Genomic DNA, 20,970 nt, shown 5'->3' with positions numbered 1-20,970 from the left:
GCGCGTCCTCCGCCGCTTGTCCGAGACACAATGCGTTAATTGCCGCAGCTTACCCCGGCGCTAATTAACCGTCGCCGTGGTAATTGGACGGGTCAAGTGAGCGGGACGATTGGCTCACCCTCCCGATCGCCGCGGCCATCTCTGCTCCTCCTGACAACTTTTCCACTTCACCTTTGCCTCGCCAAATCCCGTGTTCTCTACATCGTTCATTAGACTTTCAAACAAACTTGTGTTTACAGAAACGCAAAGGTGGGAAACTTAGCCTGATTTGTATGTAAAAAAAATAATGTTACTCAAGTAGAAGTAAAACGTAGAGAACCAAGCAAGAGTATAAAAGTATTTGCAGAAACTACTGCTTGAGCACTGAGTAAGAAATTGGACGTAAAATGTGTTTCAAATCTGATTTCTGATCGATGAGTTACTGTAATCGATAGGACACAACGTTAAATAATGCACATATTCTGGTATTTACAAAGAGTAGGTACACAAATGACAAATCACATTGGTAAGATGTACGGTCATTTCAAACAGACTATTTCTCAAGTTCAAGTAAACGTTTGCTGCTTGAAAAGTACAATATCTTCCTGAAGTAAATGTAAGTGAGTCCTTCCCATCTGGAGCTTGAATAAGAGTCTTCACCTGCGTCTCCGGTGCCAGCTCCAGCGTGTTGGGCAGACGGACAGCTGGCTCCTGACCAGAGCTGGAGCTTTTGACCTTCACTGCCTCCGGGCGGTCCGCGGCTGCTCCAGACCTGCTCACACCTCAGATAAGCACATTCCCACACACACAATTGGGTTTGGTAAGTATTCAACAACAACACTTTGGTGTAAGATGTATTAATAAACATGGCAAGTGGAAATCACAGATGGATGATGCAAGCTATTATTAGGGCTCGGTGAAATGACCAACGTTTTATCCTCGTATTGGTTTATTTTGTTCTGTTAAGAACGTGTTTCAGTTTAATCTTCCTGAACATAAAAGAATATAAACTTTAATCATTGTCATTTCACAGAAAAAAACGGTAACATTTCTGTTCCAAACCACATTTGTATCCTGTTTGAACACCCATGCTGATCACGGATGAATTCTATCAGTTGTATTTGCTTGATTTTAGTTAAAGTGATAAACATATAAATTACTTGGCTTGAATTACCACTGATTTGCTTACACAGTCTAACAAACGGTCTTAAAACGCATTTAAAATGTGTAGTTCAGAGAATTCAAAGCAGAAAACGATGTATTTGATCATTTGTGGTTGTGTCGTCTGGACACTATTGGGGACAAACGATCCACTTTTACCCTCCCCATAAGTCTGTCACTGGCTCTCCTCCATCAAATACTTTCACTGTGTCACGGATGTTTTAAATCTCATGGCCTGTCCTTTGTCATTTGATTTCTGGTCACCTCCTTTCTATATCTTCAACTTTATAAAAATGTTCTGTCTTTTTTTGGCAGCCAGCGAAGGTTATAGAGAAAACTGTTCATGCACTTCTAGAAGCTCCTCTCCTCGATCACTCCTTGGGGCTTCTCACTCGGCTCATCTTTCTTCTTGAAATCTGCCTGCCCTTTGGAGAAAGCCTAATACATAGTTCTTCAGCTTACATTTGACACAAACATGTGGCTTTCCCTCAAACATGTAGCGAGGAGGAGGAAAAGGTGCATCAACATTTTCTGGAAATTTGCTTTTTAAATTGGCTTTTTTGAGAAGTACACTATGTAACATTTCTGGCGGAGCGTCTGCTCCATGGAGAGTGTCCACAGAATGGCAGATGTTTCCATCTCCACAGAGACAAGGAGGCGGTGCCACTAGGCCAAGTTACAGGCCAGATCTGTGGTGAGGCGCTCGCTGACAGTAAGAATGAATGTTTGTCAAGGTATTTTTTAGCAATAAAAGTACCTGTAATTGATATGTTTAATGATAGATATGTTTAATGCCAAACTGTGGAACATTCCAAATAAATAATTGAATTAATAAATTGTATCTACATGGAGACAAGCAAGGGGTAAACACTCCACCGGAAAAGTTAAATAGTGCACCTTTAAAAAGATGAACTATTGATCCTGCTGAGATTTTGGAGGATGCATGTTCCCACATTAGTCATAAAATGTTGTCGGCAATTGCTGTGAAAAGTTCCATTTGATTTTTACTGAGATGTATTTAAAAGACTTCATCTCTAAATAAGGTCAAGTGTATTTATCAGTGCTCCAGTGAACAGTATCTTTGTGAAGCAGAATCCACATCCTCTTACAATGGTGTGATTTACAAAAGTGGCCCTCTTGATTTCACACGGTCATGCTACCTTTTCTCCGCAACTCCTACTCCGCGTGAAAGGCGTCTTGAGTAAATCCCACGAAGGTTGACAGATGAATTGGGAGTGGTTGACGGAGCGTATTAGACGTGGTTTTGACATCATTAGCTTCAGTCTTTTCTATTTACCGCTCGGTTCCTGTTTACCGAGGGCCTCACACTGAGAGGACACCTGGTGAGCTGTCAGCACACCAGCGACACACCGCGACTTATATATGCACGCATAAACCAGCACGTAAAGACTTTAATATCCAACAATGTAGGAGGCGACACAGGGGCGCTCTCCGTGGTGCTGAACTAATCTAAAGTGGGGCCAATACTCTGTAGTGCAAGTAAAATACAACAAATACTCAAAGTTTAGGACAGTTAGCAGTTAAGAGTAGCATTCTAGCACACTAGTTTTACTGTAATTGTCTATAGTTTAAGCCATATAAGCTATAAGAATATTCATCTTGTACTTGATTTGAATGGTTTTGTTGTTTCTTCAATTTCAGACAATAGATACAATATGATATTTAAGGCATATAATCTGTATAACAATAGTATTCCACATTGAACAAAAATGTCACCATATACGCTTATTTGAATCAGCTTTTTTGTATTTTTTTTGTACTACAAACTATATACTTTATACTCACATATTACATATTACCTACCTCTAATCTGCGTTTCTTCTTGAAGGATTAGTTTCCAGACTTAAACGAGTAATAGAGGATTTTTTGCTGAGTTGAGAACTCAAGCGACTGTTAGTCCCTTTTAAAAAAAAAATGCGCATACGCACACTCACCACACTCACCCCCCACCCCCCCGCCCTCCTGTTGTTTCCAACACGCTGCCTACCATCAAACCTCGTGCGGAAGCATGCAACAGCCCAGCTGCTACACGTGCGTGTGTTTATTAGTGCGATGGATCGCATCGCATCTCCGTCTCTTCTGAGCTCGAACACAGTCTTTCTCTGTCATTATTTTGTACTATAGACTGAAGGAACTCGCTAAAAACACCCCTGCATATCAACCACGCATGTGCAGCCAGGGAAACGTGCTGCTATCCTGGCAACGAGCCTGCAGGTGTGCAGTAGGACGCAGGGAATGATTGACATGTGGGAGAACTACTCGGCCGTCCACGCCACGAGGAAATGAGACTCAGATTGCGCACCAAAAATCCTCCATTATTCCTTTAATTTATCCTTTTCGTTTTGATTCTCTCCATTGTTTTGTTGTACTTCATTATGATGTCTGCTGATCCTGGAAAATGCACTGTTCTAGTTCTGTTGGATTTGTCTGCAGCCTTTGACACTGTCGACCATCATATCCTGTTGAACAGACTGAGGGACCTGATTGGACTATCGGGGTCAGTTCTTCATTGGTTTTCCTCATATTTATCCGGTCGGAGCTTTAGTGTTGCTGCAAACCAAATAATGTCCGACTCAGCTGATCTGTTGTGTGGAGTTCCTCAGGGCTCCGTCTTGGGTCCCGTCTTATTTCTGCTTTATATAATTCCCCTGGGAATGATCATTAAAGAGTTTAGTGATGTGTCCTATCACCTGTTCGCTGACGATATTCAGCTCTATTGCTCTTTTAAACCTTCTGAGATCCAGAAGCTGAACTCCTTGGTCAGTTGTTTAGTGCAAATTAAACAATGGCTGAGTCAAAACTCCTTGCAGCTAAATGCTGACAAAACAGAAACTCTGATTATTGCCCCTGATGATGCCATTCCAGGGATAAACCAGTACTTGGGTGTTTTAGGTCAGACTGCTAAACCAAGTCTTAGAAACTTGGGTGTTGTCTTTGACAAAGACATGTCTTTAGAGCACCACTCCAAGCTGTTGACGAGGAACTGTTTCTTTCAGTTGAGGAAAATCTCTAAGCTCAGGAAAATGGTGTCTCAAAATGACCTGGAAGTTATAATTCATGCATTTGTGTCTTCACGTTTAGACTATTGTAACAGTTTGTTTTCCTGTCTTAACAAGAAGGAACTCTCTCGTCTGCAGCTGGTCCAGAACTCTGCAGCGAGGATCTTGACCCGCACAAATAGAAAGGCCCACATTTCACCCATTCTTAAAGCCCTTCACTGGCTGCCGGTCTCCTACCGGATACAGTTTAAAATTCTTGTTTTAACTTTTAGAGCTTTAAATGGTCAGGTCCCATCGTACATCAGCGATCTGATTAAACCATACGCTCCCTCTCGCTCACTAAGGTCCTTGGACCAGAAACTGTTGTTGGTTCCTCGCACCCGTTTTCGGACCAGAGGAGACAGATCCTTCCAGGCTGTTGCCCCAAGACTCTGGAACGATCTTCCGTTCTCCTTACGGTCACTGGACTCAGTTACTGCTTTTAAGGGTCAGCTTAAAACCTTTTTATTTAGTCAAGCCTTTTAAATGCACTTGTTTTACGGACTGATTTTACTGTATATTGTTGTATATGTATTGTTCACTGTAAGTTTTTTGTGTTTTTATTGTTTTATTCTGTGTTTTGTGAAGCACTTTGTGACCTCTGTCTGTGAAAGGTGCTATATAAATAAAATTTACTTACTTACTTACTTACTTACTTCAACCCCTGAAACACAAGACTCTTCTTCACACTCACATTCCACTCCATTTATCTGAGCCAGTGTGTCCTGTGGTGTGGCAAACAAGACAGAAGGGCAAAGAAAATATGTGCACATTTTGTCTTAACGCTGTCATTTGGTAATACATGTAGTGAGTGCCGTGCGCATAGAATCTTTTCAACATAAAAAGTGTGCCACGTCTCAGGTCAGAAGTATGTGTTATGAGTTCCTTTCTTTTCTTCTTTCCCCATTCTTCCTTTTTCACTGGAAAAAATGACAATCTTAAATAAGACAATACGTTAAAAGTGATTGACATAAATAGCATCTATCTTGATTTGAGAATATTTTGACTTTCTTAAAATAGGGTTTACCAATAGAACAAGTAATTTTGTCATGATCTCAAGTGCAGTAGCATTTATTTTCTTATTTTAAGTCAGTTCCATGGACGATCTTACTTTAAGGTAACCAAAATATACACAAAACAAGATAAATTCTACTAATTTCAAGCACTTAATAACTAATCTTATCCTTTCCAGTGTCCTCTCTATCCCTCTCTTTTTTCTGTCTATTTCCCACCTCAGCCCATCACAAACCCCCTCTCCCTCGAAGACTCTCCCATAACTTCTCACGAGGGGGTAAGAAGTCTATTTTTAACCCCTTCATTGTTTATTAATGAGCTGGTGTTTAGTCAGACCTGGGGTGCTGTTTAATGTATGATGACAATGTTAAGCCCCCCCAGGACCTCCACCTCATCATGGTTTTACATAACTGACATCTTTTTGGGTGGGGGAGGACCGGGGCAGTTAGTCGTGGGTGGGTTTAGACTGCAGGATACCCCTCTCTCTCTCTCTCTCTCTCTCTCTCTCTCGCTCTCTCTCTCTCTCTCTCTCTCTCTTCCCCGGGGCGAGGCGATGTGCGCACAGGGAGATTTAACAAGAGGGCACCCCAATGTTCCCCTCTTATGTGATGTTTGGAGCGAGAAGCAGCATTTGAAAGACTCTAATAGAAAAATAACTTCATGCTGACAGATATATCATCAGGCTTTAAAGTGAAGTTGTGCCCTATTACAGTGGAGTGCTGCGATATTCTATTCATTCTTGGTTTGTGCCACTGAGAAAAGCCTAATGTCTTTTCCCGTGCTGTTAAATCAGTTAAAATTCAGAAAGTGATATGTTCATTAAAGGGGCTGATGTATTTCCCAGTTGGTCTTTTTGCTCCGTTTGCAGCGCGTTTACAAACCAACAGCCAGGAACTTATGGAACAGAATCTATCTTCAAGCTTTATGTATGTATATTTTGCACAAGGCGTTATAGCTTTATAGCCTCTGTGATGGTGAAAAACTGCATGTACCTTAGCAAGCCTTACATATAAAGCTCATCTGAGCATGACCTGCTGCTGCTTTCATTTAGAGGAGCTGTAAGTTGTTTTCTATCAGCTCAACGAATAAAATAAGACCATACAGGTGAAACATGTACTCAACTAGTTTTAAAATTATCTTATTTATTATTTAAACTGATATGGAGAGGGGGGGGGGGAATTACACATTACATTTTAAAAGTCAGTAATTAATTTATATATATATTTTTTGTGTGAATTCTTATTTAAAAAAATAAGTAGTTGTATCCATCTTTTTCCAGTGTAAGCTGACTCCAGAAAATTATATATTTCATTAAACACTTTTTTTTCTTCTTATTGGTTCCCTTTGTAACTTTTCTGGTAAAATGTCTGCCGTTATTTCTTTGCCTGGAATGTTTCACAATATGGCATTAAATCTATCCGTCTTGCAAGTAAATCCACGGACCTCGATATTTCTCAGATTTAAACAAGTTTATTAGCAGTTAAAAAAATACCACAAAAAAAAAACAACATTTTAAACCCAATATAATAATAATATCTGATTGCATCAACAATATTTAAAATATTCAGAAAAGGTCAAATTTTTTGTTTTTATACCAGTTTTAATTTAAATTTTTATAGATACTTTTGCCAATCGTAAAATGTACAAAATAATACACAGAATTATCCATAAACGTGTAGGAAGAGAATCAACATGAACTGAGCACATCTCGAGGGCTTTAATGTGCAGGAACAGGAAAACTGAGGTTAAGATAAAAGTAAAATAAACGGCTGAGGTTAAGATAAAGAAACACTATAGAGAAAGCTCAAGTTGGCGAGGTGCAGATGTATCGAGTTTGATCATAGCATGAATGCATAATAATGTAACTTAAAACAGAATTTAATTAACATTCAAATAATCTTCATTTTAATAAGGCAGTCATTTCTATAGGGACATTTAATTTGCATGGCTTATTGTAATGTGTGCCTCGAAAGTGCTGCGCCGTTCATCAATAATTAAAAAAGACTATTTGGAGGATCATTATTAGTCATATAAAAATGTGCATGCAATTTGAGGTGTGATTAATGAATAGTTCCTAAATGGTGAATGCAACAAATAGTCAATAGAAACTGTGCTTATCAAGATGCAGAGCGAGACCGATAAGATGCCACAAGTTAATTAATGTTGAACGCCGAACGCTAACAAGGTCGAGATGAAGATGTGTCTGAGTGGAAATGGTTTATTATTCTTAAAAGCACATTTACTAAAAGCAGACATGATTACAGTGCATCCGGACACTATTTTATATACTTTTTCACATCAAAGGTAAATGCTGTGATTTTGGGAATAACAAAAATAAATGCATTTTAATTTAATTTAGAATGTTTGGGCAAAAGCTCTGAATATGTGCTTTTTTTTCTAAAAAAATCAAATCTTTAACACATTTTACAAATAATTTTAACAAGCTTCTTCCAAGTTATCATTATGGTTATTGTTTGCAGAATCTTGAGGCAAATAATGGATTTAATAATTTTTGTAATAAGGCTGTAAGTGTTGTGAATACATTCCAGATGCACTGCATGTATATTTGCATCAGTAGAAGACATTTTCATTTGACTGGGATCCAGAATATACACTTCTTCCATTCAGAGTGAGTCTGGTCACCACTATCGCACTTTGAGTCAAACTCAAACTGAAACCAAGCAATCAATTATTTCCATGATGCAAAAAGGAGCTCATTGGTCATTATCTTGTAGAACAAGCTTCTCGCACATCAGATTAAAACAATTGTATTGTAAAATAGTGTCCCTTTCTTTTTTTCCCTTATCCATGTTTGTTTTAATACTGACGGACCATGCCTGTCCCTGATTGGCTAATCCACCTGTCAATCACGACCATCTAAACTGGTGAAGATGAAAACAGTGACCAGACTCATATCGATCTGCATAAAAAATATAGATAGAGATATAATTCTGGACTTTCCAGGCAACATTTTCATGTTTTTTCTTTCAGTCCCCATAACAAAGACATCATTCATCCTTTTAACAATATAATTAGTTGTTTTATACCAATACATGAAAAGATTTTACAAACTATATGTTAACATTTCAAATGCTTGATCAGTATTTAAATTTCCCTCATTAACAACCGGATGAAAACATTACACAATCATTACACTCTTGTCTAACAAACAGTGTTTGATCTTCTTTCATCAAAGAATACCAAATATTGTATATTGTTTACTTTCTGTCAGTTAAAACCGCACAGCCAGTAAAGTCACTCTTTTCAAGACCTAAAAAAGAGTTTGAATGCAATGAAAAACTGTTGCCATTTCCTCCTGTCCTCAGTGACTTCGCAACTTCCCAGCACCATTCTTCACTTCGCCTGCTCGTGCCTCCGTCCGGGTACACAACGCCTCGACTCATTTAGCTCATATACGAGTGTGAACAGATGCATTATTGAAAGGACATTATTATTTGTCTTTATGTAACCGTGGCCTGGCTCTCCCATCATGCATCACTCCGTCAGTGAGTAGGTGTGTGGAGTTTACATAAGAGCATCGGGAAAGCCCTTCTCCACCCACTGCCTCCAGTCTGTTATAGGAGAGCCCCATCCACAACTGTGCGGTGCTGCTGCGGTGAATAATGAAACACTGATGTGGCTTTATAAATATTACATCCATATTCTGACGTTAATAGGTTTTCCCTTCACGTAATCCTTCCGTCTTATTAGTCTGAGACCGACATAATAACAAACTCCTGGAAAGCAGAGTCGCACCTCCTGTTATTGAACTTCATTAAGTTATTTACTTCCACGCATTTGGTTTGTTGTTGGACATTATACAATCAGAGGACATTTCATTATTTATAATGTGTATACGTATTAGAAGTAGTAAGTAGTGAGACAGACTGCAACATTTTGAAAGTTCCAGTTGTGATAAAAGGTCTGTGTAGTGGTAATAGATGTAGTAGCTTTTAGTGCAATGTTAGTAGTTGTATGTGTTTATGTGGTAGAATATTTACTTTAACACTTCTCAACTTCCCAAGTAAGTATAGTAGAGGTTTTGATTTCCTGCTGTCACCTAATGCACTCTATAGGTACTGTAGCTAAAGGCAAACATGGTCACAGAAAAGTAAATGTGTGCAGAGTTACAAGTGAATAATAGATGTCCCGCTGCCTCTGTAGGTGAGCCCTGATACAGCTGTGGTCCGGGGAAGCCCTTTGTGCAGCTCTGTGTGTGTTTACTTTTGTAATGAGTTGCTGTTTGTGGGGAAAGCCCAAGGGTGCACCTCTGCCCACTCAGCCTGTCCAGACAAACCTCAGGAGCAGTGCTGAGTCCTCTCTCAGACACCGCTGTTCAGGCCCATGCACTTTAGATTTTCTCACATCCCTTTATGTCTGAATGAGTCTGAACTAAACCATTTATGCCTTTTACTGCAGTGGCTTTTGTCAAGGCCAAAGGCTCGGCTTCCTGTGGAGTGTTATTGCACACAGTTGTAGGCGTCTGCGAGCCTTCCAATCACTTGGGGAGTACAGAACATTAATGTTAAATGATGTAGTTGAAACTATGCACATTTGATTGGTCGGACTGATGTGAAGCTACACAAAAAAAAATTCCAGAGTAACACCCTTGTTTTGGCAGTCATAGCAACAGCTCAACCAATGACAGCGTTTGTAATTGTAAAACAAATACAATGTAGGCCTGTTTTGTTTAGCTGTTAGCTCCTTATATTATTCAGCACACAGATCAGAATCTTTTGTGGTACTTGCTTGACAAAACACAAATGAGCTTGTCACCGTGACTGAAATGCCAGAGGAAACCCCGGATGCACACCTCCGCATCACGTCTTTTCTCAGTGAATCTAGTCCCACATTATTGACTAATCAGCCTTCTGCTGGTGTTATGTGTTTGTGTGGGAGAAGTAATCAGGCTGTGTCAGTTTATTGCTGGGCGGTGGGTGGAGAGGCGCCGGCTTGTATTGGATGTGTAGTGGGCGATGGTGTGGCAGGAGAAGGACTCCCTTGGTTGCCCCTGGATACTGTTGCTCTGTGGGTGGCAGCAGGCTCTCCTCTCGTCATGACTCTGGGCTGAGGGGGCGACCTGTGGACAGGGACTACCTCTTTCAGCTTTCTCATTCACCCACTTCCTGTGCCAACTCTGTCTGCGGTTCACTGCAGGGCTGCACTCTAAACTGAACCGCAACATATCGATAAAGATAGGATCTCCACCTCTCCTCCATCTTATGTGTCCATGTGAGTTTTTAGCTTTTGCTTTAAGCTGGAAAACTTGTAGATAACTGCTTATTAAGTACTTCTATTATATTATACATGTAGTTCAGTTCTTGGAACAGCTGTGCAGAACCCAGGCTAATATTCATCTGCCAAATTCATGGGAAACTGAACATGTGAGAGGTTTCACCCACAGGAGACCTCAGGTTGGCCTTGTGGTCATTTCACCAACAGCTCCAGTTAGTGTTTTAGTGTTAGTGTGTCCCACTCTTTAGTAGTTGTAATTGGAATAATGGCTTTAGTGGTAGTAAAAGCCACAATAAAGTGTTGTGGTTCCTCCATGGGAGGCAGCAGCTTCTCCTCTCATCACTGGGCTGAGGGGGCTTCCTCTCTCCTGATCATCTCGCTGGCTTATGGTGCCGGTCCGGTTCTTGCTCTACCTCCTACACCTCTCCACATTATCTGAAATCAGTCCACCACCTCTCTGTTATTGGTTTTCTGCACTCCCACGGCCTCCCGCCGATTCCTGGTTTTAGAGGAGGTTTCCAAACACTGCAGCGGTCTGAGGAAAGACCTTTCCTCCACCCACCTCCCTCAGCCTCCCTCTTGTCCATTTCCGTTCACTTTCTTTGTCCATCCTTTTAAAACTTGTGCTCAGGCTCTCAACAGAACAATGTATAAAGGCCAAGTGTTTCCGTTCATATCTTAAAACTTTTCAGAGCTCCTGTGTGGCTGCAGCCTTGGGCCTATTTATAAACACACAATGTTGCTTCTGTAACTGTGCCCTTTTATATGTTTGTGGGGTGTATATTCTCCTGTGAGCCATAAGCAGTCTTATGAAATCTTAAATGTCTACTATGGGAAGACTTTCTTTGTTATGTTCAACTCTTAGATGTTAAAATAACCAGGGTCTGGGAGCAGATTCAACTGCAAATGTTAACAGTTTAAGTAAGATAAGATAATCCTTTATTGTCCCTCATGGGGAAATTTCATTGGTGCAACGCAGGTAGATACAGAGGTCGATACAGAAGAACAGATCACTTATAGGAAGTCTGAAAAACACTTTCAGTAGAAGATCTCCTATAAATAAATAAAAACTCCCATAGACAAATAAATAAATAAATAAATACCATTGCATCTGATCCCGACAGTAATTGCACATGAATATGTGTCACGACAGCACATAGATTGCACATGAATTTCACAGTAATTGCAAATATGACAGAATTGCACATCAGTATTAGGTTAGGTCAGTATTGCGAGTGTTCAGTACTAACAGTTTTTGTTATAAAGTCTGACAGCAGCAGGAAGGAAAGACCTACGGAACCTTTCCTTCACACATCGAGGGTGGATCAGTCTCTCACTGAAGCTGCTCTCCAGAGCGGAGAGAGTGTCCTGCAGGGGGCGACACTCATGGTCCAGCATAGATGTGAATCTAGCCAGGACCCTTCTGTCCCCCACCTCCTGCACCGAGTCCAGAGCACAGCCCAGGACGGAGCTGGACTTCTTGATGACTCTGTCCAGCCTCTTCCTCTCCCTCTCTGTGATGCTGCTGCTCCAGCAGGCCACACCGTACAGGAGGGCTGATGCCACCACAGAGTCGTAGAAGGTCTTCAGGAGTGGCCCTGTCACTCCAAAAGACCTGAGTCTCCTCAGGAGGTAGAGCCGACTCTGGCTCTTCCTGTACAGTGCGTCTGTGTTATGAGTCCAGTCCAGTTTGTGGTTCAGATGAACACCCAGGTACTTGTATGAGTCCACTCTCTCAATGTCCCGTCCCTGGATGTTCACTGGTGAGGGGGCAGTGGGGTGGCGTCTGCGGAAATCCACCACCATCTCCTTGGTCTTCCCCGCGTTGATGAGGAGGTGGTTCCGCTGACACCAGTCCACAAAGTCCTGCTCCAGTCCTCTGTACTCCGCGTCATCGTCGTCCCTGATGAGTCCGATGATGGCAGAGTCGTCAGAGAACTTCTGCAGGACACAGCTGTCCGTGTCATGTCTGAAGTCTGCAGTGTAAAGGGTGAAGAGAAAGGGCGCGAGGACAGTGCCCTGGGGCGCCCCCACACTGCAGGTCCGAGTGTCAGACACACAGTTCCGGGCTCTCACAAACTGGGGTCGGTCTGTGAGGTAGTCCAGGATCCACTCTGCCAGGTCATAGTCCACACCAGCCAGGTGGTAGAGCGGGCGACTTGACTGGGAGGTTGCCATTTTGATCCCAGCTTTGACCTATGCATAAATCATATGTAAGTACACGTCCATCGATCCATTTTCTTCTGCTTATCCAGAGCCGGGTTGCCGGGTCGCGGAGGCAGCAGTCTCCGCAGCGTGGCTCTACTCTGAGCTCCTCCCGTGTGATTGAGCTCACCCTCTATAAGGGAACCCAGCCATCTGCTTTCAGTCGTTACCTAAAGCTCCATGTCTATTCTCTTTCTTTTTAGTATTTCATACACTTGAACAAAAATATAAACGCAACTTAAATTTTTCATGAGCTGAAATCAAAGATATGAAACCTTATCTCTAGTCTATTCACAGAAGATCGGTTGGAGTTGGAGATAGCTATGTCTTCATTGGCTTTTTTGTCTATGAGTCAATTTTATCCTGACAACCAAAACCCATGTATGTGGCATGTGTAATGGCAATATTTCCACATTTCCACGGTAACATGCTTGCAGATAGAGGTGTGTCTTTGTGGACTTTGTTGTTCAGTACGGCCACGAGGATTAGTGTGCCAAATTTCATTAACTATGACCAAATAAGTTTTGTCATTTCTTTCAAATTGTTAAGTTAACCAAAACCCATGTATTTCAATGGTAAATATTTGACGTTGCCATTGCAACACAAGCTAGAGGTATGTTCTTATTATCACAATGGCAAGATGGCTGTCTGTGCAACGTTTCATTTCAAAATGATTAGATTTTTTCCTCAGTTCAAATGTTCAAGGGGGCGTTGTAGAGCACTATAAAACCCTATAATCATCATGGTATTCAAGGCGTAATTTTACAAAAATGGTTTTGATTGTTTTTTGATTGATGGTTTGAAGTTCTCAAATCTGCACAAATGCTCTATTTGGGTTTTCTAATCAAAACAAATATATATATGTTTTTTTATTCTCTATTATGCATTTTTTTGGCTGGTGTGATTTATAGTCCGGAAAATACGGTACATTTATACAAGATTTGAATATATTTATACAGCTTTAAATATAAGTTTAGGGAAGATTTTATTATTCCACTTTTGTTTCCATTCAGTTTTTCTGTAACTAATCTGTGTTGCAACAGTGGAATGTCCCCATTTTGGGATAGATTAAGGTTCTCTTATCTAATAGTTTGTGTTGTTATCATGCAGTGCAGATGGCTGAAGTTGTGGTTAAATGATGACCGTTTATTGCCTGTGGGCTTCATGCAGTGTCCCTATAACCCGCGTGTGTGTGTTTGATTGGTCAGCTGGTCTGAGCTGTCCAGCTGATGTCAGATCAGTTGGTCTCAAAGCAATAACACACTAATCTCCTAACAGCCCACAGCCCTCACTCTCTGCACTTTACACCCTTTGAAACATTAATAAATAGTATTAAAAAGGTTTTTGAAATTGCATTTTCCTCATTCATATATACAGTGATGCATTCATGTGCAGGTACACTCTGAAGATCCCAGTTCAAACACCTCTATCTGATTCTTTATGAAGCTGAGAGTTCTACCACCATATGTAATCACAGCCTGCTATACCTGGGACTAATACAAACACTCGGTGGCCCCTTTCTCTTCTAATGTGTATACAGTGATCTAATATAGACGTGCATTGGTCCCGATGTTGGAGGTAGTCCTTCTCAGTCTCTTGACTCTTGTCACTGCTATAGCAGACTCACTGAGCAGGTCGACCTGTGCTGCCGCAGCATATTTTCACTTTTATGTGTGTTTACACAGAGGGACGCCTGCAAAGCACAGAAGCATTAAAACAATGTCTTTATAGCCGCAAGAACAGAAATAGAAGCACTATGTCGTTTGATAGCTGATGTGTGCTCGGGGTCAGGGTGAAAGCAGGACGGCAGACTGAGCAGAGCAGAGCTGCCCCCCAGCTAACACTTATATAATAATATGTCTGGGATCTATAGCTCACAGAGGATCCATGCTGATATTGGTCAACAATAGAGTCATATAAAAGGGCCGGCAGGAGCTTGATGTGCTGATGTGCATCTGCATCCCACAGTTTTTCCACAAGCTTCTGCTGATCGCACTTCTCCTAAAGTTTATATTTGGTGTCAGTGCAGATCAAAGTTATTCTAGACTTTCTTTAACCTGTCTCTATAGCAACCCCTGCAGGCTGTTGCTGTGGTAATGGCCGCGGTTGGGCCTGTGGCATCATTAGGAGTCGTCCCTGTGATTCTTTGGTTGAGGGTTAATGCTACTGCTGATCGGCAGGTTGTGTCTCTTTGATGTTTGGTGAAGGGTTATCTGGCACGCCGCTCTATGCAGAGGTGTGTGCAGACGGCAGGCACCGGGCCACTCTCTGACATTGATGCTAAAGCCAAAAGAATAGGTCAATGTGTCTGCTAGTTCGGAGATTCGCCACACAAACGAGATGCCCACCACTCAGAGCTGCACGGCGCCCAGGGGTGCAACCATGTCACAAGCCGTTAGCCAAACAGAGGCAACAGGCACTGACACCAGTCAGAATGGCAGATGTCCACGCGAGTAGGCAGCGTGGCATATGAGGGCATGGGGCAAGGCCTGCTCGTCCCTGTGTGGCCCATGGACATGGCAGCCAGCAGACACAGCTCCTAACTCTGAGCTTCTCCTCTCACACTTGATTAGATGATGAAATATTTAGAAGATGATCTGATCACTTTGAATTAATGTCTGTATATAATCTTACTACAATTGGGATACTAGTGGTAAAACACTGTGATATCATGGTGTAATCCATTACAATTAATTGCAATTGAATCCTCAGAGACACAGACATTTTTGAGCAAAACAACTTTCCCCGAGCTGGAGCCCAAGGCTCTGAAAAAGTTGCATTTGAACTGTGTAAACCTGATGTGTAAAAGTTCAGTACAAGATATTTGGAATAAAGAAAAATATTCTTTTTAAACTTTTGATAAAAAGGCTCACTTTTGTAATTTATAATGTGCATGGATTTTCTGAGGTCATTCAGTGATAACTAATTTGTTATTCTGTTGTGTCTTGTTTTTTGCAGCTGTTTTTTTCTGTAGTTGAGAAATTACATGGAAATTTGATGTGCATAAGAAATTACGTAAAGACAAGAGTTTGGTCTCACAATAAAGGCACTTTTGGAGCATTGTGAGCGAACAGCCATGACAGCTGTATGTACGCAAATGGCAGTTTAGCCTCGTGCACATGAATAAAGAATCAGTTTAAGATCAAACGAACAGTAAAACTTCAATTCTGTTGACAGCTTCTTCAAAGGCACACACAAGACGAGCCACATTATTGTACAGTGCATCACAGGCGATGACAGAATTTCTATACTGTTAGTCTTGAATTATAGATGTACAAGTAAAGCAAACTTTCAGACTGTTGGCCTGCTGCGTTCTGGCACTTGCACATTAACTGTAGTGATTGGCTTATAAAAGAGTCTAATCTGTTAATACAGAATGAAACAGCCCATCACCGCGCCAACATTTACAACACTCGTCTCCCGCGCCTCTGCAGTGTCTATGATGGAAATAGCAACACATGGACCACTGTCTTTGTCTCAAAGATGGCACACGGCTAATCCTGTGTGAAGCTGGAGGGATCTCTTCAGCCACTCTTGTCAGCGTTGATTTGTCAACAACAATCTTTTCATTTCCTCTGTAAGCTGACACCATCGTGTCTGAACGATAATGTGATAGGCGACACCACATTGATAGTGAGTGGGGCGTGTTTAAAAATTATTTTAGCCTTCCTCTGCCGCTCTTTCGCTGTGCAGCTTTTGTGGGTTCTTGCACCGTGGGTTAAAAAGCACCGTTTTACAAACAAGCCGCAACAGAAAATGCTGTGTTGTTTTTGAGGATGCACGATGCAAAGGAAAAACAGTGCAGCATTTAATCATGCAATTGTTTGAAATAGGGGGACAAGTATAGAAGGTAATTATAGATGGAGACCGCAGCGGTTGTTGGTGAATATGCGGCTATGAGCGCAAGAAGCAAACAACAATTAAAAACCTCAATAGGAACATCAGGCTTAAAGTGGGCAATCATGTCCAAGATGTTGGGCCTAAATGAGGATGTTGTTTTCTCTCTTCTCCTCTGTCAATCTGGTCCAGAAAGCGATTTCCTCCTGTAGAGTGGCGGCCGGGGCTAAAAGCATGTTTTAATAAGCACACTGACACTTCCATCTTTGTTTCGGAGAGATAAGTCACAACAAGCACATCCGGGGCTCGCTGGAAGGATGCCCACCGCCGCGGATCACTTGAATATGCTTATGCCTACAAAAACATACGCGCACAGCAACATACAGAGGAGCTGTCACCCCAACTTAAATCCTATTTATCACCAAACCAATGAAATTTTTCCCTTTCAGCCGAAGGTGGTTGGCACGTTCACTTTATGCCTCTTCGGAGATTAGTGGATTCAGCCCTGTTCTGTTCTCGCTGTGTTCCCTTTTAAGTCTCTCCTCTCAAACTCCCCCTTTTTTTCCCACACAACATCGCACTGCATTAACTGTGCTTTTATTTGTTTATTTTTTTGTTGTGTTTCATCTGAGGTGGGGAGCGCGGGGCGAGAAAGAACCAAAGTCTTTAGATACCTGGGACGCGGGAGCCAAAGCCCGGGCTGGCAGCTGTGCGTGTGATTGAGGCGACTGACAGAAATGTCCTCATTATAGGGTCTGCACAAATGCTGCGCCGCAGATATACAGGGAGGAGAAAGGGGCGAGGTAAGGCGAGGTAGCAAGGAAAGGAGACAAGGAAAGGGGTGGAAAAAAAAAAAGTTTGCAAGCTTTTGACACTTGGCGCCTTTTATCCGTGTCGTCTCTCTGGGTTTGTTTTAAACTCGTAGTGATATCCGCGAACACACGCGCAGCGGAGTGCACTGGAGTTATACTGTCATTATAATACAGTATTAATTAAAAAGGAATAATAGAAGGAAGATGAACTTGTGTTGAGCCTAATTATCATGTCTTTGATACCAAATTGTGCAGAAACGTGGGAACTAAAGAGAAGAGCGCAAGGAGACATAGACTCAGACGTACAACTATAGAAATACAAGAACTTTACAACACAGCACCCTTAACCTTTCCTGGGAATCAAAGCTCACTTTCTTAATTATATAGTGAATACAAAGAAAGAGCGGGGGGGAGACAGGGGAAAGGTTGTGTGGGAATGAAAGCACTGGTAGAACGGGGAACAGCGGGGGGTGAGCCCAGAGAAGGCACTGGTGCTCTGGGGAAAAAACGGCACCAACAAACAAACAACAATTGGCTCGTTTTATCTCCTCTGCCTTCCGCTCCTCCGCGGCTCGTCCTCTGCACGCATCGAGTGATCTCTGAACCCGCTAACTCCCCTGTCGCCTTGTTTACATGTTTGCACGCACCGCTGTGAACTGAGCAGGCTGATCATTAGTATCATTACGCCACTGTGATACTGCGACGTGGAGTCACACAATCAACCTAATGATCGCAGGAACTGTGGGCTTTACATGTTACGCATTTGTAAAAAAACTGTATTTGGCTTTTAGTTTTTATTTTGGAGGATATTTTAGATCCGTAATGCTCTCATTTTTGCCTTACTTTGTACATGTTTGTTTGCTATGGGATTATTTGTTTTGTCTCTAATAAACATACTGATGGTTTATTTGTACATTTTGTTTGTCCCAGCATAAGATAAGATAAGATAGATAAGATAAGCTAGAGGCTGCACATATTGGTAAGCGTGAGTTGAATTTTAACATCGATATCATGATTCAGTGATTAATTGTCAATGATAAGTTTGAATCTTTTCATCAAGAGGTCCATATCTAATCTTCTGTCAGTCAGTGATTTGGAGCAGAGACAAATGTTTTGTTTTAAATGATGCATATAACATATGATAAGGATTGAAATCTGTCTGAAAGGGAAATTATTCCTGCTCTTTTGGCAAATCACCCCCACACTGCTCGCGAAACTCACCAGGAACGGCTAAGGAATAAAATCACTTTAGCGAATGTCTCCGGCCGCTGACAACACGGCGATGATCAGCTGTGTCTTTCCAGGGAAGGCTGTGTAAATGGGATGTGCATAAGTCAAAAAGGTGGAAAAGACATTGAGATGTGGAGCGAGGAGAGAGGGAGAAGTCAAAGCGACTCGGGAGAAGGGAGAGGATAGGAGGAAAAAGTGGTGGTGGCACAGCTGAGGTTGACACTAATGAGGAGCCTTTGTGATGGGGCCTGACAGAGAAGAAAGCACAATCCCTCGACACCGATGCTCCACAACACTCCTTTGGCTTAATTGGGAAAAGCACAAGTGACTACCAGTGTCTGTTTTAGGAGTGTAAGACAAAGTATATGTATTCACTTAATTACATCCTTGAGTATGGATATATGTAACAACTCTAGGTAATCACAGCACACTTTGTGTTCTCTCTATCTGGGTTTTCACACTTTGCTCGTCCAGAATTTCGCGCTTTTGAGTTGACGTTGGCACAGCTTTGGAGCATTACAAGAACGACGGTGGCTTTGAGGATGGCGCGTCGCATATCTGCCATCTTCTCACACTCTTTAGAAGTGTTGATGTTAGAAGCCTTTCGTCTCGCTGCAAACGCACATGCAAAGTGGCGTAGTGCGCTAATACATGCAGTCCGGCCGTGGAACTACAGGCTCTGCTCAGTGGAGTAACATTGTGATTTGAATTCAATGGGCTTTTTATGCAGAGTCAGTCTGTAGGATTCTTTGATAAGAGAATAAAGTTGTGTAAGTAAAGTATGTTTATTGCTTGGTTTGTTCTGTGAGTAATATTAAAACTGCACATTGCAACTTTTCTGGTGGAGGGTCTGTCACCTGCTTGTCTCTGTGTCATTACTTTGCCTGAAATGTTCCACTGTATTACATTAAACTGATCTATCTTGCATTTATTAAGTACAGGTGTTTTTATAGCTAAATACTATGTCTTAGTCCAAATGGCCACACTACTCCTACCTACAGTAGGGCACTAACTAGGGGTCACACCATTTTGTGTGATTTGTGAGTTCAGATTGAAGGATTTGTCTGAACATTAGGATTTTTTTGAACAAGTGATTTTCAAGATTGATAAATTAGTGTCTTGCCTAAGGACACAACAACATTTCCTTTGGCACTTGGGGTTCCAGCGGTTTCCCATCCAAGTACTCACCAGGTCTTGTCCTGCTTAGCCTCTGAGAGCTGTTGAGGTCAGTCATTGGCAAGCAGACATGCATAACTGTGCAGAATTATTTTCAGAGTGTGATCCATGACCAGTGGATGAAAAAGTATTGCAGAAAAAAACCCGGCCAGGCATCTTGAGATGTGATGTCGAGCGTCACTAGACCGGTCAATATCAACCACACTTGCAAGAGTCGGAAAAACAACATAAAACTGTGGCACAACACGAATGAATGAAATAAGCCTCTCTTGAATAAATCATTTTATTTTAAAGTCTGAGATATAATAAATGAGAGTTGTATAGAAACAGGCTTTTGGCATAGCATAAAAGAAATATATGGTAATTACCCATGATTAGATATTTTATTTCCTTACCTTATTGTGAGATACATGATGTTTGACATGGATAAACCATTTACCTCAATCAATTACACTAATTTGAGGGTTATTTTTAAACCTTAAATATGCAATAATTATAGAATAGGACACCACATGCCATTGTTATACCACATACACAGACTATCACCTGTGTAATCCTTGCGATGCGGCTGGTACGCTCAGGATTCAGAGCACTTAGCCCCGCTCACGCACTGTATGGACATAGTAGGGGGGACAGTTGCTCACTCAACACTTTCTATCTGAATCAATCATTTTTAATTTATCAGGGGGGGATTTATGTCACGACGGCTCATGCCAACACCAAGGCGGAATAATAAAAAACAAAAAAACACTCCCAGCAGTCGCAGCAGCAGTGAAAAGCCAGTGTACAAATCCCTTGCTCTGATGCGATTATGACACACAACCAAATCAGGACCGACTTGAATAGGCACAGAACACTAAATCATATTAAGGGGAATTCGATGTGCATGGCATTACATTGCTCCCAATCTACCCTATTTTCTCCTTTCCCTCCTTTGCCTTTTTTGCACTTTCTGTCTTTCTATCATCACCATCTCCTTCAATGCTAGTGACCGGAAAAATCTGTTCCCTGCGATTTACACGGTGTCTTGCCCTGCTATGAGCTTGATCGCTTATGTGTTGTTTTTCAGCCGTTCCTGAGTCCGCCATGGACCCTGTCTCCCTGTGGGACAAACTGCGGGTTAGCCAGTAGTGTTACAGGTAGCACTGAGGTTCAATTGCAACAGATGGAAACCGGTGACCATGTAATTTCCAGCCCAGTGCCATTAACACAAAATAACAGACTGAGGTGTCGAAATGTAGCAACAGCAAAAGATATTCTGC

The 20,970-nt window shown here is 41.7% G+C and overlaps 1 long non-coding RNA gene across 1 annotated transcript in view; it reads left to right on the top strand.

The window, feature by feature from the left end:
* Positions 1-5,384: 5,384 nt before the first annotated feature.
* LOC140354267 (uncharacterized) overlaps positions 5,385-20,970 on the top strand; it is a 38,383-nt gene continuing 22,797 nt past the window's right edge. The window contains exon 1 of the long non-coding RNA XR_011925957.1: positions 5,385-5,490. This is a non-coding gene — a long non-coding RNA (uncharacterized lncRNA). The remainder of the gene's footprint in view (positions 5,491-20,970) is intronic.

The sequence above is a fragment of the Eucyclogobius newberryi genome, unplaced genomic scaffold (assembly GCF_026437365.1).
Source record: "Eucyclogobius newberryi isolate DKJ021-1_F unplaced genomic scaffold, fEucNew1.0.hap1 SCAF_11, whole genome shotgun sequence".
NCBI classification, from domain to species: Eukaryota; Metazoa; Chordata; class Actinopteri; order Gobiiformes; family Gobiidae; genus Eucyclogobius; species Eucyclogobius newberryi.
The sequence above is the reverse complement of the archived record's forward strand: the minus strand, read 5'-3'. Positions and strand labels throughout refer to the sequence as shown.